Genomic DNA, 20,963 nt, shown 5'->3' with positions numbered 1-20,963 from the left:
AGAATCTACCTTATTAACAATGTTCCTGGTGATGTTAATGCCAGTGGAAGGTGGGCCACTCCAGGAAGCCCTCACATATACATGGGGGTCTACCTTGGTATTCTTTACTTTTTAAGTCTATGGGATTATAAGGTCAGGAAAGCCTAACCACCAAGACCAAGAATTATGCCATAAGCCAGTTTGCCTTCACTCACTGCTCATCCATGTTTTCAGGAGCATCATCTCATTTGGTCTCATCTCTTGGCGGGAGCCTAATGCACATCTATTAACCTAAGACCATGGCACACCACCTCCAGCTCCACTTCATTGCCCCCTTCCTTTATCTGTCCCTATCCAAAAAATTCCTTCATTTTCTCCTTTTCTTTCTAATTGATTAATTAATTCTTGCTAAAGTATTAATGGCCATTTATGGCTTAGTATGTTATTCCTTTATCAATTATTACATTCAACAGCAGATTTGCAGCTAATAACCCTAATCAAATAAAATCTTTAATGCTGGAATTTGGGGTGCCAAAAAGGAATATATTTTGCACCATGCACATAACCACCGATGTGTGAGACTTGCCTTGTAAGGCACTCTGTGCTCTAACTCCAGAGACAGGAAATTCTTCCTTGTTACCTTGCCACAGGGTAATTTATCTTCACAGAAAATTAAGAACTGAGTCATCACTTTTTTATATAATATCTGCTGCAAAATATGAAGAAATTTATTGTCTTCAGATTTGTCTTCCCCATGTTAAGCAATCCTAGTTCCTCTAATTTTTCTTATGTCACTAGCTCCACAGATCCGAAGGCTTTTTTTAAATGGCCAGATAGTATTTTAGGCTTTGGTCCATAAAGTCTCTGCAGGTGTAGCATAAAAGCAGCCATTGGCTACACGTAAACCAATGGACGTAGCTGTACTCCACTGAAATTTTATTTACAAAAGTGAGCTATAGCCAATAAACCTTAGTTTGCCTACCCCTGCAAATCCATCTTAAGGCCTTGTTAAATTTTATTTTATTATATTTTTATAAGCAGTAAGCAGAACCTTATTAAAGGACCTGTGTCTCCATCTGGTGAACTCTTCCCCCTTTTCCATTTTTTCCTATCTTAGAATGTTACGTTACATTTCCTGAGGAGATAAGAAATTCTGAGCCTTAAAAGGATGATGATAATTAAATCCAATAGGCTGAAATTTGGCTAAAGTCATTTTCTTTTTCTTTTATTGAATCACAATTGATTATACATGTCTTGGGGGTTCAACATTAACATATGTTGATCAAATCAATATTACTATATGTATATTGTTACAAATTGTACTTATTCTTTATGCCCCTTGTCCAGTCTCTCTCCGTCCCCCTCTCCCTCCCTGCTCCCACCTCTTATAACCCTAGATTTCTTCTCTCCTTCTGAGAGAGCAATGGTTGCTCTTGATTTGTTGCCTAGATGATCTGTCCAATGCTGAGTCGTGTATTCAGGTCCCCCAATATGATCGTAGAGCAGGTGCTTCTTCTGTCTCTCTGGAATAAAGTCATTTTCTAAAGTAAGAGATAGCACTACCCTAATTAAAACAAATACGATTTTTAAATATCTTGACAAATAAACTGCAAATTCCTTCAGCATATGTATAAACTTCTATACTCGAATCCAGAAATGAGTAAATTTCACTATCAAAGAGTCAAAATGATAAGGTCTTGATAAACAGACCAAAAGGCAAGCATTGTAGTAATTTTAGAAGTCTGTGAATCCTAAAGCACAGGCCCTCTCACCACCGAACAAGAAACTTCACACCAAGGAATCAGCAAAAAACTGCTCCAAGAGATGTTCAAGTAAACCATGAGTTCCTTCCCCTTCCTCAAAACTATCTCTGGATTATATGGATATGAATAAGAGTTTATCTGTTTGCTTGCTTGCTTTTACCAGGAGAATCCCTTAAAGATTTCCACAAGTACCTACCATGTGCCAGGCACTACGCTTGTGCTGGGACAAAGACATAGTTGTTGTTTTTAAATAATGCTATTTCATACATTGTTGGTGGGACTGCAAAATGGTGCAGCCTCTATGGAAAATGGTATGGAGGTTCCTCAAACAATTGCAGATAGATCTACCATATGACCCAGCTATCCCACTGTTGGGAATATACCCAGAGGAATGGAAATCATCAAGTCGAAGGTATACCTGTTCCCCAATGTTCATCGCAGCACTCTTTACAATAGCCAAGAGTTGGAACCAGCCCAAATGCCCATCATCAGATGAGTGGATACGGAAAATGTGGTACATCTACACAACGGAATACTACTCAGCTATAAAAACGAATGAAATACTGCCATTTGCAACAACATGGATGGACCTTGAGAGAATTATATTAAGTGAAACAAGTCAGGCACAGAAAGAGAAATACCACATGTTCTCACTTATTGGTGGGAGCTAAAAATTAATATATAAATTCACACACACACACACACACACACACACACAAAAAAAAACCGGGGGGGGGGGAGAAGATATAACAACCACAATTACTTGAAGTTGATACGACAAGCAAACAGAAAGGACATTGTTGGGGGGGAGGGGGGAGGGAGAAGGGAGGGAGGTTATGGTGATGGGGAGCAATAATCAGCCACAATGTATATCGACAAAATAAAATTTAAATAAATAAATAAATAAATAAATAAATAAAAATAATAATAATTTAAAAAATAAAATAAATAAAAATAAATAAATAATGCTATTTCAGCAGAAATGAGAGCAAGATGAAGTTTTACTGGAGTGCTAGGGGATGCTCAGAATCTCAAAAACACCTACATTTTAGAGAAGCATAGTACAGGCAAAAGTGAAATTTGGACTTGGGTTCAATTCCTGGCTCTGCCACTCATGGGATAGGCAGACCATTTAACTTCTCTGTGCCTCAGTTTGTTAAAATAAAGGCATTCTTCCCTCACTTTACCCTTATTTAATAATGTGTATTAAACAAGATAATGTGCAAAACTATCTGGCACATAGTAGGTATACCAATTAACTTATTGGTTGATTGGTTCATTCATTCAACAAATGTTGTAGGGTACTTTCTATGTTCTAGATCAATGGTTCACAAATATTTTCTTAAAGGACCAGATAATAAATATTTTAGGCTTTGCATACCATATGTCTCTGTCAAAACCATTCAACTTTGCCACTGTAGCATGAAAGCACTCTAGATAATATATAAATTAATGAGTGTGGCTTTATTCCAATAAAATGTTATTTATGAACACTAAAATTTAAATTTCACATATTTTAACATGTCATGAATATTATTCTTCTTTTGATTCTTTTTTAACCATATAAAAATGTAAAAAGCATTCTTAGCTTGTGGGCTGTACAAAAATAGGCAGTAAACACTGTTCCAGACACTGTCCCGGGATCTGAGAACAGAGAGGAGAACAACAGCAAATATTATGCCCCAATGTGATGAGATACATTAAACTAATAACCACAAAAATTACTATAAGGATATAATTACAAGTGCCATTAGAGAAAATGTGCATAGTCACCAGAGAAAATATCATTTTACCTCATCTATAAATCTGATTGAGAGATTTTACCCTTCTTTTCAGTTCTTTTAAGTATAAGCCAGTTTTATGTAGCAATGACCATTTTAATATCCTAATCAGCCTTTCCCAAGGTTTATTTTTAATTCAATGATTATGCCACCCACCTAGATAGGGTTTTAGCAGCTGTTTTGTCCAAGTTCACCAAACTGCCTAATCACTTAAAATGTGTCACCCTTGTCACCTCTAATCCAAGAGTCTTATTCATTCATGTATCTCAAGCATCCTGAACAGTACCTGGCAAATAGTGGGCATTCAATCAATATTTGTTGAATGAAATAAATAAATGAAATGGCTGTCTGTTGCTATTTCCATCCTATAAATCAGAGGTGTCAAACTATTTTGATAGTAACTTTAGGAGTTGAAAAATTTAAGCACACATCCCTAATATGTAAACAGTTACATCTTGATCAATTTTGAACATGTATTTCTGTATAATATACTATGAATATAGTAAAAATACAATATTTTACTAAGGTATAAAAATTTAAAGGACAAGACAGAGATGAAGGAAAAATATTTTCAAAGTCATTATTTTAGTTAGGTGATGATCCGGGTACTGGTAGAAGTAGGCTTCCCACCCAGCTAGCTCTTTGCTTTGAGCATGAAAGGGCTGGGTTGGGCCTTGTACTCCCACCTCATTGGGCGCCTTGCCCATTTTGCTCTCAGATTTCTCGGCCAGTGGTTGTGGCTGAATAAAGTTGCAGAATTGTTGATTTTAAGGTACCCATTGAAAAGTTAGCCAATCAAGATGGTCACACATGTAAACAGCATACAAAGGAGCACATTACCTGGCTTTCCCTGGGCTCCTGGCTTCGGAGTCAGTGCTGCTAAACAGCCAGCCAGTCCTGATCCCAGTTCCAGATGATCAGACACCTGGAAACCAAATGCCCAGATCCCTGTGCCCAGCAGTCTGGCCTCTTGCTCCAGCACTGAGCCCTAATTCAAAGCAGACTCTGAAGAGCCAGAGGTAATTTCCTTTCTCTTCATAAGGAACCCCAATCTAACGTGCACATAGACAATGAGCCCTGGGTTTCAAATGTGTAAATCCACACACTAAATAAATGGTTACAGAAAACTAAAGTTATTTTATTTACTAATGGTGCAGATAATTTTTACCACTAATATTTTGATGAGAGCAATTTGATTAAATATGCAATTATTTGTTTTGTTTTAAATCTTGATTGTGATATGGCATTTCAAAAGTTTGGCTTCAGTTCTTTTTCCATTTTTTTGGTAGGTGATTTTTTCTTTATTCAAAAAATTTTTACATTTACTTCCACATATCTGTAAGGTACAATCTGTTGTTTCAATACATGCATATACTGCACAATGATTCACTTAGGGTGGATGAGTATAGTTTTATACCCATTAGTCCACCTGTTTTCTTCACCCCACCCTCCCTAGCCTCCGGTAACCATTATTCTTGGTAGGTCAGTAAAGAGAAAGACCTACATATTCACATGGAAGAAGTATATCACTGGCTGTGCTTAGTAAATCATGTCACTCATATTTCGATGCCATTTTCCAGTTGTAAGAGGTTTGTATTTGTGTTCTGGATGCTTTTCAATGAGATGCTAGTCAATGATTGCTTCATGCTATCATTAGGCACAGCATAGATACAGGTTGGCTGTCATCATTAAAGTAAATATAAATCCAAATAATCAACTAAATTTCAAATTTGGAGAGGCACTTTTTTTTTCTTTCTTTTTTTTTTAGTACCTCCTTGCAGGGATCTTTTAAAGCCCCTAATCTCACAAGTGGAAACTGTGTTAATTAAACTGGATGATTTTATTCCAGTAAATGTAGGGCACAAGTAAACTGCAATGCATAACAAAACACCAAAAGGAGTGAGGGCACCACTGTGAGCTCCTTCCTGTCTTCTACATCCCAGCTTCTTTTCAAATGCCTTGAGTAACACATGTGACGCCTGATCTTCTGACAAATGAACAGAGTAGAGACACCACCATAAAACCATATTTAAACATTCGTAAAGCTTAATTTTTAAAAAATCAAAGTAAATATAAATAGCAATCTAAGATTATTTCCCACATCTTAATGGACTGTTTTGCAAATCACTTTAAAGCCTTTATGCTAGACATACAAATGGCCAACAGGTATATGAAAAGATGTTCAACATCACTCAGCATCAGGGAAATACAAATTAAAACCACTTTGAGATAACATCTCACCCCAGTTAGACTGGGTATTATAAAAAAGACAGAAAATAAATGCTGGCAAGGATGTGGAGAAAGGGGAATCCTTTTGCATCACTGGTAGGACTGTAAAGTAGTACAGCCATTATGGAGAACAGTATGACTTGCTTAGACAACTACAGATAGAATTATCATATGATCCAGCAATCCCACTACCGGGTATACACCAAAAGGAATGGAAATCATTATGTCAAAGGATACCAGCACTCTCATGTTTATAACAGCTCTATTTACAATAGCCAGGCTATGGAACCAACCTAAGTGTCCATCAATGAATGACTGAATAAGGAAAATGTGGTGTATATATATATATATATATATATATATATATACACACACAAAGGAATACTACTCAGCCATAAAAAAGATTGAAATTCTGCTGTTCACAGCAACATGGATGAGCTTAGAGAACACTATGTTAAGTGAACAACCCAGGCACTGCAAGTCTTCACTTGTAAGTGGGAGCTGAATAAATAAATAAACAAATAAATAATAAAGAAAGAGAGAGAGAAACAATCATAATAATATGTTGAATTTTTAGAAGGAGAAAACAGAACTTTGGTTACTATAAGTAGAAAGGGGGAGGGAGAGACGGAAGGGGGTTCATGAGAAATTGAGAAATCGGTTAACGGACACAGAGAATGGTAACATATTGTAATGATGAATAAGCTAACTATCCTGATTTGACCATCCTATATTGTACACAACTATTGATAGTCAACTTTGTACCCCACAAATATGTATCATCAATTATGCTTCAATAATAGATAAATAAATAAAATAAAGCCTCTATGCTGGTGACCCAGACCATTGCTAAACAAAATTATGAAGAAGGCAAAATTGATCTCTGGCATCCTCTACACCTTGCTTTCCATGGCCTCGCCCTCCTCTTTCAGCACAAAGCTCTTTAATTCAGCCCTCTGATCTGATCTTAACAGGAAAGAGACCTGATAAACTCACCAATACTAAATGTTACAGGCTGGATACATTAATTCTACCAGGAGTCTTTGCTTTTAAGGGAAGGTTCCCTGAACAGGGAAATCTTAATGAACCACCAACCATGCAGTTTCTGTAACAGAGAACATGGTTTATGGGGCAGTGACAGTGACTTCTCTGGCACCCCTCAGAACATACCCTGTGGGTAACTGCCACTGCACTGAGGAAAAGCCACCCCTGCCAATGACTGTGTAATGGCAGATGTGGGTATCGCCAGTGCCTCATAATCTCTCTCTGAGGTGAAAGAAACTACTCCTGGAAGGAACTATATTTGACTTCTGTTTTAGTCTGTTTATGCTGCTATAAAAATACCTAAAACTAAATAATTTATAATGAACAGAAATTTATTTTCTCACAGTTCTGGAGATTGAGAAGTTCAAGATTCAGGTGCCAGCAGGTTTGGTTGTCTGGTGAGAGTCCGTTCTATGCTTCCATGATGGCTCTGTAAATGCTAAGTCATCCAGAGGGGAGGAACACTGTGTCCTCACATGGCAGACGGCAGAAGGGCAGGAAGGGATGAACTGCCTCTATCAAGCTCTTTTATAAAGGTATCCAATCCTAATCACAGCCCCACTTCTTAATACGATCACACTGGCAACACCTGAGTTTTGGAGGGGACACATTCAAACCATACTAACTTCCAAATGCTAGACCTCCATGTCTCCCTGTTACCAAGACTTGGCATTTGGCTACTTTTCTATTTGCAATCTAATGATAAGTCAACATTCAAAAGAAGTTTCCAAAGAAGAAAATAAAAGAAGATTAAGCTGGAAATATGGAATTAATATATTTTCCTGGTTACTTATAACAGAAAAGAATTATTTGCATAATAAGAAAAATGCTAATTTTATTAAAGTGCTATTAGATGAGGCTTTTAGACTAACTTGCAACACCCTAAAAAATTATACAGTGTGACTTCATTTGTCAGTTCTAACCTCTTTGGAATCGTTTGCCTGCATAGTTGCCACACTTGAGGGAAAAAAACCAAACCCAGAACTGACTCGTTTCCTAGATGAATTGGGAAGTTGTCATTAAGAAGCATCTGCTACTTTACTGCATTCGTGTAAAAGCATTCTTGTGCCTCTATAACGGACTATTGAGCAGCTGTTTTAGAGCACTATACCCAGAGCAATATGTGTATCATAAAAAAGATAAGGAGTTACAACGTAATTAATGATTTCAGTTCCTCTATAAATAAATTTCACTTTTTTAATGGATTAAAAGTTGTGTTAAGAACTTCAACTTCAGACTCAAGCAATTCATTTGGATGAAGGTGAATACAAAATCATTTATGGCAATAAATAACAAAAGGTCAGATTCAGCCTTACATCCAACATGACCAAATCTGAGAGTGCAAGAAAGGCCTCTCCAGACCAAATCCCTCTAACACCTTCCCATAGGTCGGCCAGAGAATTTGCCATTGAAGATCGATTTCTTTGTGCCTTAAAGGTCTTCAAACCAAGAGAATATGGAGGAAATGCTTTAAAATCACTATCAGTTAAAATTTTCATAATCTTAGCCACGATTTTTAAACTGACAAGGGGCTCACAGCATGGGAAGCGGGAACAGGACCCTAGGCAGAAGCAGCAGGAAGGCAAGCAGTATGTATAAACACAACACTTAATAATTGGTAACATGTTCCTTTTGCTCTAATAAAATGCCCTAACTTTAACATATGAAATTTTAAAACATGAAGAAAAAAAAAAGTGGCTAAGAACCACATGAAAGTGTGCAAGAAGACTGTTCGTTAACCCAAGATCCAGGTTCTATTTGGAGTCCATGTCTTAGCATGGGTTACTCCCAGAAGCAGACATCTTGAGACAAGGATTTGAGTGCAAGTAATCTATGTAGAAAGTGATTTCAGGAGCACCAGTAAGGGAGTAGGGAACAAAGTCAATACAGGATAAATTAGCAAACACATTACCACTATGGGCAACCAGGGCTCAGAACATGCCTCAGTGTTTTCCCACCTGACTGGTTAGGAAGTTGGGAATGTGTATTCACCAACTCCCACCTGATATAGATGAGCACTGCTTTGGGGTATTATTAACTCCCGGAATTGCAAGGCTATCTCACATTGGAGCAGAGCATGCTCTTGCTACTACTATAGAACACTCTCAGGCAGAGAGTTACAGGAGTGTGCAATAGACACTGGCACATACAAGAACAGGATATGTCATGGGGATATGGGTAGGGCTAGAGACAATTCCCACTGATCTGGGCAAAAGCCTAACAACAGTCCCCAACCCCTTATCCACAATTTTGAAATCAAAAAGTCTCTGAAAATTCAAAAAAAATTTTTTTCATAAGTTTGGCCCAAAACTCAACTGGTGACAAATCCTACCTGAGGTTTTCTATAGTATTCATTTATTCTACTTTGCATGAATTTGTTTCATTAAAGAAATATTAATTTGTTTGAGCATGGAGTGCTGCCCAAACACCACCAGGAATGTAACATAACACAGAATGTACTTTTGTAAAAGTACAATCCTTTTCTAAAATCCCCCAAATTCTGAATTCCAAAACACATCTGGTTTCAAGGATTGAGGACATGCAGTTTTTTGCTAACTTCCACCTTTTTGTTGAATTTATCTTGACAATAAATAAAATAATATAGATAGAAGCACACTGATCTACTTGGACAAAAGGTACTAAATAGATTCTGGAGCAGTTACCAAATTAAGAAATCTGGGGAAAAAATGGGAAAAGGAGATGGGGGGGAGGGTTTAAGGTAAAAAGTAAACTTTTTAACTACATGAGTATATTTTGTTACTAATATTCTTGGAGACTTCTCTTTACCATGGTCCATTCACAGTGAATAGTCTTAAAATTTCTATTTAAAATATCAGAACTTTACAACTTCAAAACTTTCCAAGAAAATCAAAACCCAACCCAAAGGTAAAGACTTTTAGTATATATATCAATAAACGTCTCAGTTTTTTTTTTTAAAGTGGTCTCCTTAAATTAACACATGCATAATTTCCATATCAGCCTCTCAAGCTGATATGCTTCAGAAACCCAAACCAATAATGCTAATTATGGAGATCCACAATCATAAGCATTTATTCATTTATTGAGCACATAGTATACCCAAGACAATCTACTAAGTAGATTAAAGAAAACATGAAAAATAAACCCCCAAATCATTTATACGAGAATTGTAATTATTAAGGGAGCCAAGTCATACAAATCATATCCACAAGTGTCTATAACCTCCAGCAAACTACAACAATGGCTCTAAGAGTTGTATATGTGTTCATGGGATTACAGATAAAGACCTCATTCCTAACTGGAAAGGATGCAGGAAGTCTCCATTTAAAAAATGCCATTTAGCCTGAATAATGAAAGATTCCAACTGGTAGAAATGAGGCATAGGCTATTCCAGGCAGAAATGATGGCAAGATATAATGTGTAAGACACTGAAGCTCACAGTCAGCTTAGCAAGTCACCCTGTTTGTTTAGAACATAGTAGTGAAATAGGCCAGATTGTTAGCCTGAAGTCAGATTGTAGAGAACCAAAGTATAAAACTTAAACTACATTTGATAGGCACTGGGAATCTAAAGAAGTAGTTGTGAGGCAGTGTAGCCTAATGAATTAAGAGCGGAGACTTTGGAGTCACTCTGCCTGGCTTTGAAACTTGATTGTACCATTTATTAGCTATGTGACATCACATATTACTCAAGCTCTCTAACGCTGTTTCCACAGTTGTTCAATGGAGGTGATAATAATACCTGGCTCATGAAGCTGTTGGTAAGGATAAGTGAAATAACCCATGTAAAGTATTTAAGACTCTACTTAGCATATAAGAAAATAATAATGTCAATTATTATTATTACTGGCATGATAGAGTAACATGATTAGAGCTTTATTTTAAAAAGCATAATCTGGAAGTGAATTGAAGTACTGATTGGAAATTAGAGAGAGAAGGCATGATATGATCAGTTACTAGTCTATTTCAACAAAATGATCCTCAAGAGAGGTAATAAGAGATTTTTTTTGAAATAAAATAAATGGTTGAGAGTAGTATTGGGAAAAAGGGATCAAATGAGAGAGATGTCCCAAGAGAGTATTTATTTATCTAAGCAAATTACTGTTGAATGTGAGGGGCCAAAGAACAAGCTCATTCATTAGACAATACCAAAGTTTTGAGCCTGGAAGGCGGTATCATTAACAGTAAAAGGGATATCAGGAGCAGTACTGTTTGGGAGGTGTGGATTTAAAGCATCTGGATTGTATAGGGTATTGAATTTTTAGGTCAAAAGTCTAAAGAGAAAAGGGGACTACAGACATGGCTTTAATAATAGTTACCCCTAGTTGAGCGTTAACTATGTGCTATACTCGTACGTATACTATAAACTTTGCATGCCAATGTGAGAAGCAAGCTTATGAGATAAGGTATTATTATTTTACCCAAAATGAATCCTAAAGATCTCAGTTACACCACTTGTCTAAGGTCACAATTAGTAAGAGGTAGAGCCAGAATTGCCAGAGTTCTGTCCATGTGTATAACTTTAAAGTTTGAATATATTTTGAATTTGAGTCATTAGCATAAAAGGACTAACTGGAACTGAAGTAGATGAAATTTCTAAGGGGAAAGAAGATAAGGCCAATATGTCTTAAGGAATGACATATTTCAGAGATAGGAAATCACACAAAGCATCTCTGACCAGAATGAGATTAAATTAGCAATCAGTGACAATAAGATTTAGAAAAACCCTAAATAGTTTGAAATTAAAAAAAAACAAAAACAAAAAAACACTTCTAAATAACCCATAGGTCAAATAAAAAAATCACAAAGGGAATTATAAAATATTTGATATTTTATGTTAATAAAAATAAAACAAAATAAAATCTGTAGGATGCTGCTAAATCAGTGCTTAGAGGTAAAACTGTAGTTTCAAACACTTATATTTAAAAACAACAAAAGTCTGAAATAAGTGACCTAAATTTCAACCATAAAAAGAGCAAAGAAAATCCACGGTAAATAGGAGGAAGAAGAAAAGAAAGATAAGAGCAAAATCAACAAAATAGAAAACAGACAAACCAGAGAAAAAAATAAGAAAGCCAAAAACTGATTCTTTGAAAAGATCAATAAAATTGATGACCTTCTAGTACAAGTGATCAAAAAAAAAAACAGAGAGAACAAAAATCACCAAAACTAGAAATAAAAAAAGCATTATTACTAAAGAGCCTACAAACATTAAAAGGATAATAAGAAAATGTTATGAGCAATTGTACACCAAAAATTTAACAATTCAGATGAAATAGATAAATCCCATGAAAGAACAAGTTGCCAAAGCTCACTAAAGAAATAAAAGATACTAGGAATATCTCTTTTTTTCTTTTTATTTTTGGCTGCTGGACTGTACAGGGATCCAAACCCTCAACCCTGGTGTTATCAGTAACTTTCTGTAACCAAGTGAGCTAACCAGCCAGCCCTAGCTCTGTATCTTTAAAGAACTTGGCTATAGTTTACGATCTTCTTGCAAAGAAAATGCAACCAGAGGGCTTCAGTTGTAAAGCCCTATGAAATATTTAAGGAAGAAATACCAATTCTATACAAAATCTTTCCAAAAATAGACTTGTAAACATTGTATACTCATTTTATGAGGACAAAATACCTTGATAACAAAAATCAATGTAGTAGGAAAAAAAAAAAGGAAATCAATATTCCTCATGAACATAGACACAAAAGTCCTTAACAAAATTCCAGCAAATTGAATCTAGCAATATATAAGAATGTAAAGACATGACCAAGTGGGGTTATTAACAAGAATGCAAAGTTAGTTCAACATTCAAATTTATTCAATTTAATTCACCAATTTAACTGAATAAAGGAGAAAAAGTACAGACCTTTTCAATACATGCAGAAAAAACATTTGAAAATTCAATACCCACCCATGATTAAAAACGTTCAGCAAACTAGGAATAGAAGGGATCTTCCTCACCCAAATAAAATGCACGTAAAAAATTCCTTCCGGGAACATCATACTTAATGGTGAAACATTGAATGCTTTCTCCTAGGATCAGGAACAAGGCAAGGAGGCCCGCTATCACCATTTCTTTTCAACATTGTTCTGGAAATCCACTGTAGTGAGGCAGTAGAAGTAGAAAGAAGGGAGGTGTATTAGCCCATTTTGTGTTGTTATAATAGAAATATCTGAGACTGGGTAATGTATAGAGAACAGAGGTTTATTTGACTTACTATTCTGGGACAGCTGCATCTGCCACGGTCCTCAGGCTGCTTCTACTTGTGGCAGAAAGTGGCAGGCAGCCAGTGGGTACAAGCAGATCACATGGCGAGAGGAAGCAAGAGAGAGGGGAGGCGCCAGGGTCTTTTTAAACAACCAGCTCTTGTGGGAACTAAGAGAGCAAGATCTCCCTCATTAATCCCCTCACCTAGGGAGAGCATTAATCCATTCATGAGGGATCCACCCCCATGACTCAATCAGTTTCCAACACTGCCACATTGGAGATCAAATTTCCAAATGAGTTTTGGAGGGGACAACACATCCAAACTCCATCAGAAGGGTAGAAGGGAGAGAAGGAGGGAGAAAAAGGAGAAAGAAAAAAAGAAGGATGAAGGGAAGTAGAGAGGGAGGGAGAAAAGAGAGAGAGAAAAGAAAGAAAGATCGCCTGAAATGAAGGAAGTAACACTGTATACTGTAACTGAATGTAACTGTAAACGGATGGCAGACAGTAGGAGCCAGATTTCTCACTGTTGGATGGGAAGCTAGAATGACCAATGTGGTAATATACTAGAGTTGGAGGCATCAGTATGAATTCATGTTTAGTTTAATATACATAGAGATGGTTACATATAGAAATATCTATACATATGTGTAGATACATGGGTTAGCATACACACAGATATCTCCTAACTCTGTCAGCTAAGACAGTCTACAAGCAATGACACCTCAGTAGCAACAAGCACATATGGCACCCAGATCTTGGTTTGTAATACCATTCTCCAATAAAAGGAACCAAGGATCCCTGGAGAAATGGCTGGTTTTAGGACTTGGAATAGGAAATATAAAAACTGAGCCTGGAGCATCTCGTAGTGTCAGAAAGTAAGGGAATGCTAGGAAGGAAGAGAGGGAGGGAGGGATGGAGGGAGGATGAAACAAAGCAAAAAGAGAGAGAAAGAGGGGAGGAAGGGAGGAAGGGAAAGGAAAGGAGGGAAGGAAAAAGAGGGAACAGGAGAGGGGGAAAAAAAGAAAAGAAAAAGGAAAGAAAAAAGAATCCCACAATGATAGGGATATATCAGAGGGCCACAAGAGCCAACCAAAAGAGCTACCAAAGCTGGAACAATCTGAGCAACAAAATAAATAACATGGTATTGGATTATAACCCAAAGTATAAAATAAATATCCATGAGCCCATACTGATATAAAAAAAATGATTGAATAAATAGAGAGAAGAGAAAAATTTTCAGTGCAGACAAATTCTAAACAATCTACACAGATACACCACCCTCAGGAAAGGTGGAGCAGTAACTCCCACCTTCTAAGTGTGGACTGTGCATAGTGACCTCCTTACAAAGGAAGGTACAACTACAAAAGGGATGGTGAAGATAATGCCAGTTCCCAAAACCTCAATATCATTCTACTTTTAGTTCTATCAGAGCAAATATACGAATTTTGCAACAGAAGAAAATACTTCCATCTTTTGGAGGAGACAGTGGAGAGCAATAATTTTTTAAAGGGAATTTTATCAGCTACTGCTTTGGGCAACCCTCTTCTCCCACCAAAACATGTTAAGAACTAATGCTGTGTTGGCAGAAGGAACTAAAGGAAGGGCAGTGATAACAAGCTCATTCCTATTATCTTCTTTTTTTTTCTTAATTTTATTTTATTTTGTCAATATACAATGTGGTTGATTATTGTGGCCAATTACCGAAACCTCTCTCCCTCCTCCCTCCCAATAACCTAATATCTCTTCGTTTGTCGTAACAACTTCAAGGAATTGTAATTGTTCTGTCTTCTTCCCTCCCCCACCACCCAGTTTATTTGTGTATTTTTTTTTTTTAGCTCCCACAAATAAGTAAGAACATATGACATTTCCCTTTCTGTGCCTGACTCGTTTCTCTTAATATAATTCTCTCTAGGTCCATGCATGTTGTAGCAAATGACAATATTTCATTCTTTTTTGCAGCACAGTAGTATTCCATTGTGTAGATATACCACAGTTTCCTTATGCACTCATCTGATGATGGACATTTGGGCTGGTTCCAACTCTTAGCTATTGTAAAGAGTGCTACAATGAACACTGGAGAACAGGTATACCTTCGACTTGATAATTTCCATTCCTCTGGGTATATTCCCAGCAGTGGGATAGCTGGGTCATATGGTAGATCTGTCTGCAATTGTTTGAGGAACCTCCATACCATTTTCCATAGAGGCTGCACCATTTTGCAGTCCCACCAACAATGTATGAGAGTTCCTTTTTCTCCGCAACCTCGCCAGCATTTATCGTTCAGAGTCTTGGATTTTAGCCATCCTCACTGGGGTGAGATGGTTTCTCAGCGTGGTTTTGATTTGCATTTCCTGAATGCTGAGTGATGCTGAGCATTTTTTCATGTGTCTGTTGGCCATTTCTATATCTTCCTTTGGGAAATGCCTATTTAGCTCCTTTGCCCATTTTTTAATTGGGATACTTGGTTTTTTGTTGTAAAATTGGTTCAGTTCCTTGTATATTCTGGATATTAATATTTTGTCAGATGTATATTTTGCAAATATTTTCTCCCACTCTGTTGGCTGTCTATTAACTCTGTTAATTGTTTCTTTTGCTGTGCAAAAGCTTTTTAGTTTGATATAATCCCATTTGTTTACTTTTCCTTTGGTTGCCCATGCTTTTGGGGTCATATTCATGAAGTCTGTGCCCAGTCCTACTTCCTGAAGTGTTTCTCCTATGTTTTCTTTAAGAAGTTTTATTATTTCAGGGTGTATATTTAATTATTTAATCCATTTTCAGTTGATTTTGGTATATGGTGAGAGGTATGGGTCTAGTTTCATTCTCCTGCATATGGATATCCAGTTATCCCAGCACCATTTGCTGAAGAGGCAGTCTCTTTCCCAGTGTATAGGCTTGGTGCCTTGGTCAAAGATCATGGATTGATTTCTGGATTCTCTGTTCTATTCCATTGATCAGTGTATCTGTTTTTATGCCAGTACGATGCTGTTTTGGTTATTATAGCTTTGTAGTATAGTGATGGAGTTTGGATGTGTTGTCCCCTCCAAAACTCGTTGAAATTTGATCTCCAATATGGCAGTGTTGGAAACTGATTGAGTCATGGGGGCAGATCCCTCATGAATGGATTAATACTCTCCCTGGGGAAGGGGGGATTAATGAGTGAGTTCTCGCTCAATTAGTTCCTGCGAGAGCTCGTTGCTTAAAAAGACCATGGCACCTTCTTCTCTCTCTTGCTTCCTCTCACCATGTGATCTGCTTGTACTCGCCAGCTGCCTGCCACTTTCCACCATGAGTAGAAGCAGCCTGAGGCCCGTGCCAGATGCACCTGTCCCGGAATTATAAGCCAAATAAACCTCTTTCCTTTATAAATTACCCAGTCTCAGGTATTTCTGTTATAGCAACACTAAACAGACTAAAACATATAGTTTAAAGTCAGGTAGTGTTATGCCTCCACCTTTTTTTTTTTGCTCAGCATTGCTTTGCCTAAGCATGGTCTTTTGTTATTCCATATAAATGTCTGGATAATTTTTTCCATTTCTGAGAAAAATGTCATTGGAATTTTGATGAGGATTGCATTGAATTTGTATATCACGTTGGGTAGTATGGACATTTTCACAATGTTGATTCTTCCAATCCAAGAGCATGGGATATCTTTCCATCTTCTTGTGTCCTCTTTAATTTCTCTCAGCAGTGGTTTGTAGTTCTCATTATAGAGATTTTTCACATCCTTGGTTAACTCAATTCCTAAGTATTTTACTTTTTGGTGGCTATTGTAAATGGGCAAGCTTTCTTGATTTCTCTTTCTGCATGTTCACTATTGGAGAATAGAAATGCTACTGATTTTCGTGTGTTAATTTTGTAGCCTGCAACTTTGCTGAAATCACTTATCAACTCCAAGAGTTTTTTTGTGAGGCTTTAGACTGTTTGATGTATAGGATCATGTCATCAGCAAACTGGGACAGGTTTACTTCATCTTTTCCAATCTGGATGCCCTTTATTTCCTTCTCTTCTCTGATTGCTCTGGCTAGTACTTCCAACACTATGTTGAATAGCAGTGGTGAGAGTGGGCATCCTTGTCTACTTCCTGTTCTTAAAGGAAAAGCTTTCAGCTTTTCCCCATTCAGGATGATATTGGCAGTGGGTTTGTCATATATGGCTTTAATTATGTTGAGATACTTTCCATCTATACCTAACTTGTAGAGAGTCTTTATCATGAATGAGTGTTGAATTTTATCAAATGCTTTTTTTTTCAGCATCTATAGAGATGATCATATAGTCCTTGTGTTTGATTTTACTGATATTGTGTATCACATTTATTGATTTGCTTATGTTGAACCAACCTTGCATCCCTGGGATGAATCCCACTTGATCGTGGTGAATAATTTTACGTATGTGTTGCTGTATTCTGTTTGCTAGTATTTTAGTGAGGATTTTTGCATCTATATTCATCAAGGATATTGGCCTGTAGTTTTCCTTTTTAGTTGTATCTTTACCTGGTTTGGGTATCAGGGTGATATTTACTTCATAGAATGAGTTTGGGAGAATTGCCTCTGTTTCAATCTTTTGGAATAGTTTGTACAGAATTGGTGTCAATTCCTCTTTGAATGTTTGGTAGAATTCTGCTGTGAATCCATCTGGTCCTGAGCTTTTCTTTGCTGGGAGCCTTCTGATAACAGTTTCAATCACTTTTATTGTTATTGTTCTGTTCAGATTTTCTACATTGTCTTGGTTCAGTTTTGGTAGTTTGTGTGTATCCAGAAATTTATCCATTTCCTCCAGATTTTCAAATTTGTTGGCATATAGTTGTTTATAGTAGTCTCGAATGATTCCTTGTTTTTCAGAGGTATCAGTTGTAATATCAGCTTTTTCATTTCTAATTTTTATTATTTGGGTCTTCTCTCTTCTTTTTTTAGTTAGCCATGCTAATCGTTTGTCAATGTAATTGATCTTTTCAAAAAACCAACTTTTTCATTCATTGATCTTTTGTATCATTTTTTGGGTTTCAACTTCATTAAGTTCTGCTCTGATCTTAATGATTTCTTTCCATCTGCTAACTTTGATTTTGGATCGTTCTTCTTTTTCTAGTTCTTTAAGGTGAAGTATTAGGTTATTCACTTGCCATCTTTCCATTCTTCTGATGTAAGCATTTAATGTGATAAATTTCCCCCTTAGTACTGCTTTTGTAGTATTCCACAGGTTTTGGTATGATGTATCATTGTTTTCATTAGTTTCAATAAATTTTTTGATTTCCTGTTTGATTTCTTCTTGGACCCATATGTAATTAAGTAGAATATTGTTTAAATTCCATGTGTTTGTATAGTTTCCAGAATTTCATTTGTTATTGATTTCTAATTTTAATCCATTGTGGTCTGAAAAAATACATGGGATAATTCCAATTTTTTTTTAATTTGTTGAGACTTGATTCGTGACCTAACATGTGATCTATCCTGGAGAATGATCCATGTGTAGATGAGAAAAATGAATATTCTGAGGTTGTTCGATGGAATGTTCTGTAGATATCTGCCAAGTCCAATTGGTCTAGAGTGTTGTTTAGATCTTGTGTTTCTCTGCTGATTCTTTGCCTAGATGATCTGTCCAATATTGATAGTGGGGTGTTCAGATCCCCTGCTATTATGGTATTAGTGTCTATTTCCTTCTTTAGATCTAATAGAGTTTGTTTTATAAATCTGGCTGCTCCAACATTGGGTGCATATATATTTATGATTATTATGTTTTCCTGATGGATGAATCCTTTTATCATTATGTAGTGGCCCTCATTATCTCTTTTTATGGTTTTTAGTTTAAAGTCTATTTTATCAGAGATAAGAATAGCTACTCCAGCTTGTTTTTCATTTCTGTTTGCATGATAAATCTTTTTCCATCCTTTCACTCTTAGTCTATGTGAGTCTTTATAGGTGAGGTGGTTTTCTTGAAGGCAGCATATAGTTGTGTCCTCCTTTTTAATCCAGTCAGCCAGTCTGTGTCATTTGATTGGAGAATTTAATCCTTTTACATTAAGAGTTGTTATTGAAAAGTGTTGATTTACTCCTAGCATTTTATTGATTTTTGTTTGGATGTCTTAAGTGTCTTTAGTTCCTTTTTTCAGATTTACTGTTTGTCTTCTGTGTTTGTTGGTTTCTTGGGTCGTAGATAAGCCTTTGTTTTTTTCTCTTCATTGTTGCCATTTTTATTTTACTAGTGGGTTTTGATTTTTCTTGAGTTTTTATGGCAGTGATAGTTATTTTTCAGGTACCAAACCCAGTACTCCCTTGAGAATTTCTAGTAAGGGTGGTCGTGTGGTAGTGAACTCCTCTAGTTTTTGTCTGAAAAATATACTATTTGTCCTTCATTTTGGAAGGATAGCCTTGTGGGGTAGAGTATTCTTGTCTGCCAATCTCTGTTGTTTAGTATTTTGAATATATCATCCCATTCCTTTCTGGCTTTTAGGGTTTGTGATGAAAAGTCTGATGTTAGTCTGATTGGGGCTCCCTTATGGGTGATTTGATGCTTCTCTCTTGCAGCTTTTAAGATTCTCTCTTTGTCTTTGAGTTTTGCCAGTTTGACTATAACATGTCTTGGAGAAGACCTTTTTGGGTTGAATACGTTTGGGGATCTTTGAGCTTCCTGAATCTGAAGATCTGTGTCTTTTCCTATGCCTGCAATGTTTTCTTCCACTATTTTGTTGAATATGTTTTCAATGCAATCTCCTTTTTCCTCCCCTTCTGGAATACTCATGACTCAGATATTTGAGTGCTTAAGGCTGTCTGATATCTCTCTTAGATTTTCTTCAATGTTTTTAATTCTTTTTTCTTTCTTTCTTTCTTTTTTTTTTTTTTTTTTTTGTCTGCTTGTGTTATTTCAAACAGCCCATCTTCAAGGTCCGAAGTTCTCTCTTCTGCTTCTGCAAGCCTGCTGGTTAAACTCTCTGTTGTGTTTTTTATTTCACTGAATGAATTCTTCAGCTCGGTAAGCTCTGCTACATTCTTTTTCAGGGCACTGATTTCCTTGTACATTTCTTCTTTCGGGTCCTGTATACTTCTCCTCCTTTCATCATGTTGTCTAGCTGAGTTTTCTTGTATCTCACTTAGTTCCCTTAGAATTATCACTCAAAATTCCTTGTCAGACATTTCAAGGGCTTCTTGTTCTATAGGATCTAGAGCTTGAGAGTTATTACCCTTTGGTGGTATAGTTTCTTGATTTTTCATATTTCTGGTATCTTTCCTTTGATGTTTAGTCATTGTGGCAAGGGATTTCACGGTCCACTGGTTTGCCACTATTGTCTGGCTAGGATCCTGCCAGGGCTGCCAATTTGGCACGGCTGCCTCAGTGTCTGCTCAGTTGCCCACTGGTGCCTCAGGCATGTGGTCACCTCAGGTCTTGGGCCTCTCTGGGGAGGTGCCTCTCTGGTCATCGCACACTCGGCCAGACTGGGGATGGGGTCTGGTGGTGGCAAGGCCTACCTGCTCGGTCGCGCGCTGGTGCCGCGGGGCATGTGGTCTCCACGGGACTCAGGCCTCTCCAGCAGGGCACCTTTCTGGTTGGTGTGCACTTGGCCGGGCTGGGGATGGGGTTCGGTGGCAGGGAGGCCTACCTGCTCGGTTGCATGCTGACACCACAGGGCACATGGTCTCCACGGGACCTCATTCCTATTATCTTGAGCCTCTTGTCTCCAATCTGTCTTTTCCTCTCAACGTATAAGAAATGGATCTTTAAAGTCCACAAATATACAAACATTACTCACCAAAGACCCTGTTTTCTCCAGTAGCTACTCTATAAATCTATGCTTTTGTTCATGAACATCTAGAGTGACCTCCATTCAGTGTCTGGACTGCCTCACCTCCTGTGAGGTGAGGTTTCCTTCCCAGCTGACAGCACTGCTCTCACTGTGGTGATCTCTTGGTTAGAATGAATACCTTGGAGTTGTCAACCTGGAGGTACAGCTTCCCTCCTGTGTGAAGTTCTCTGCCACCTTGCTTCCTGGGATAC

The 20,963-nt window shown here is 37.2% G+C and overlaps 1 protein-coding gene across 5 annotated transcripts in view; it reads right to left on the bottom strand.

Annotated features, from left to right (window-relative positions):
* Nucleotides 1-20,963, bottom strand: part of ATG10 (autophagy related 10) — a 292,867-nt gene that overhangs the window by 141,969 nt on the left and 129,935 nt on the right. The window lies entirely within an intron of this gene.

This window comes from Cynocephalus volans, chromosome 2, assembly GCF_027409185.1.
Source record: "Cynocephalus volans isolate mCynVol1 chromosome 2, mCynVol1.pri, whole genome shotgun sequence".
NCBI classification, from domain to species: Eukaryota; Metazoa; Chordata; class Mammalia; order Dermoptera; family Cynocephalidae; genus Cynocephalus; species Cynocephalus volans.
Note: the sequence above shows the minus strand (reverse complement) of the source record. Positions and strands in the feature narration are given on the sequence as shown.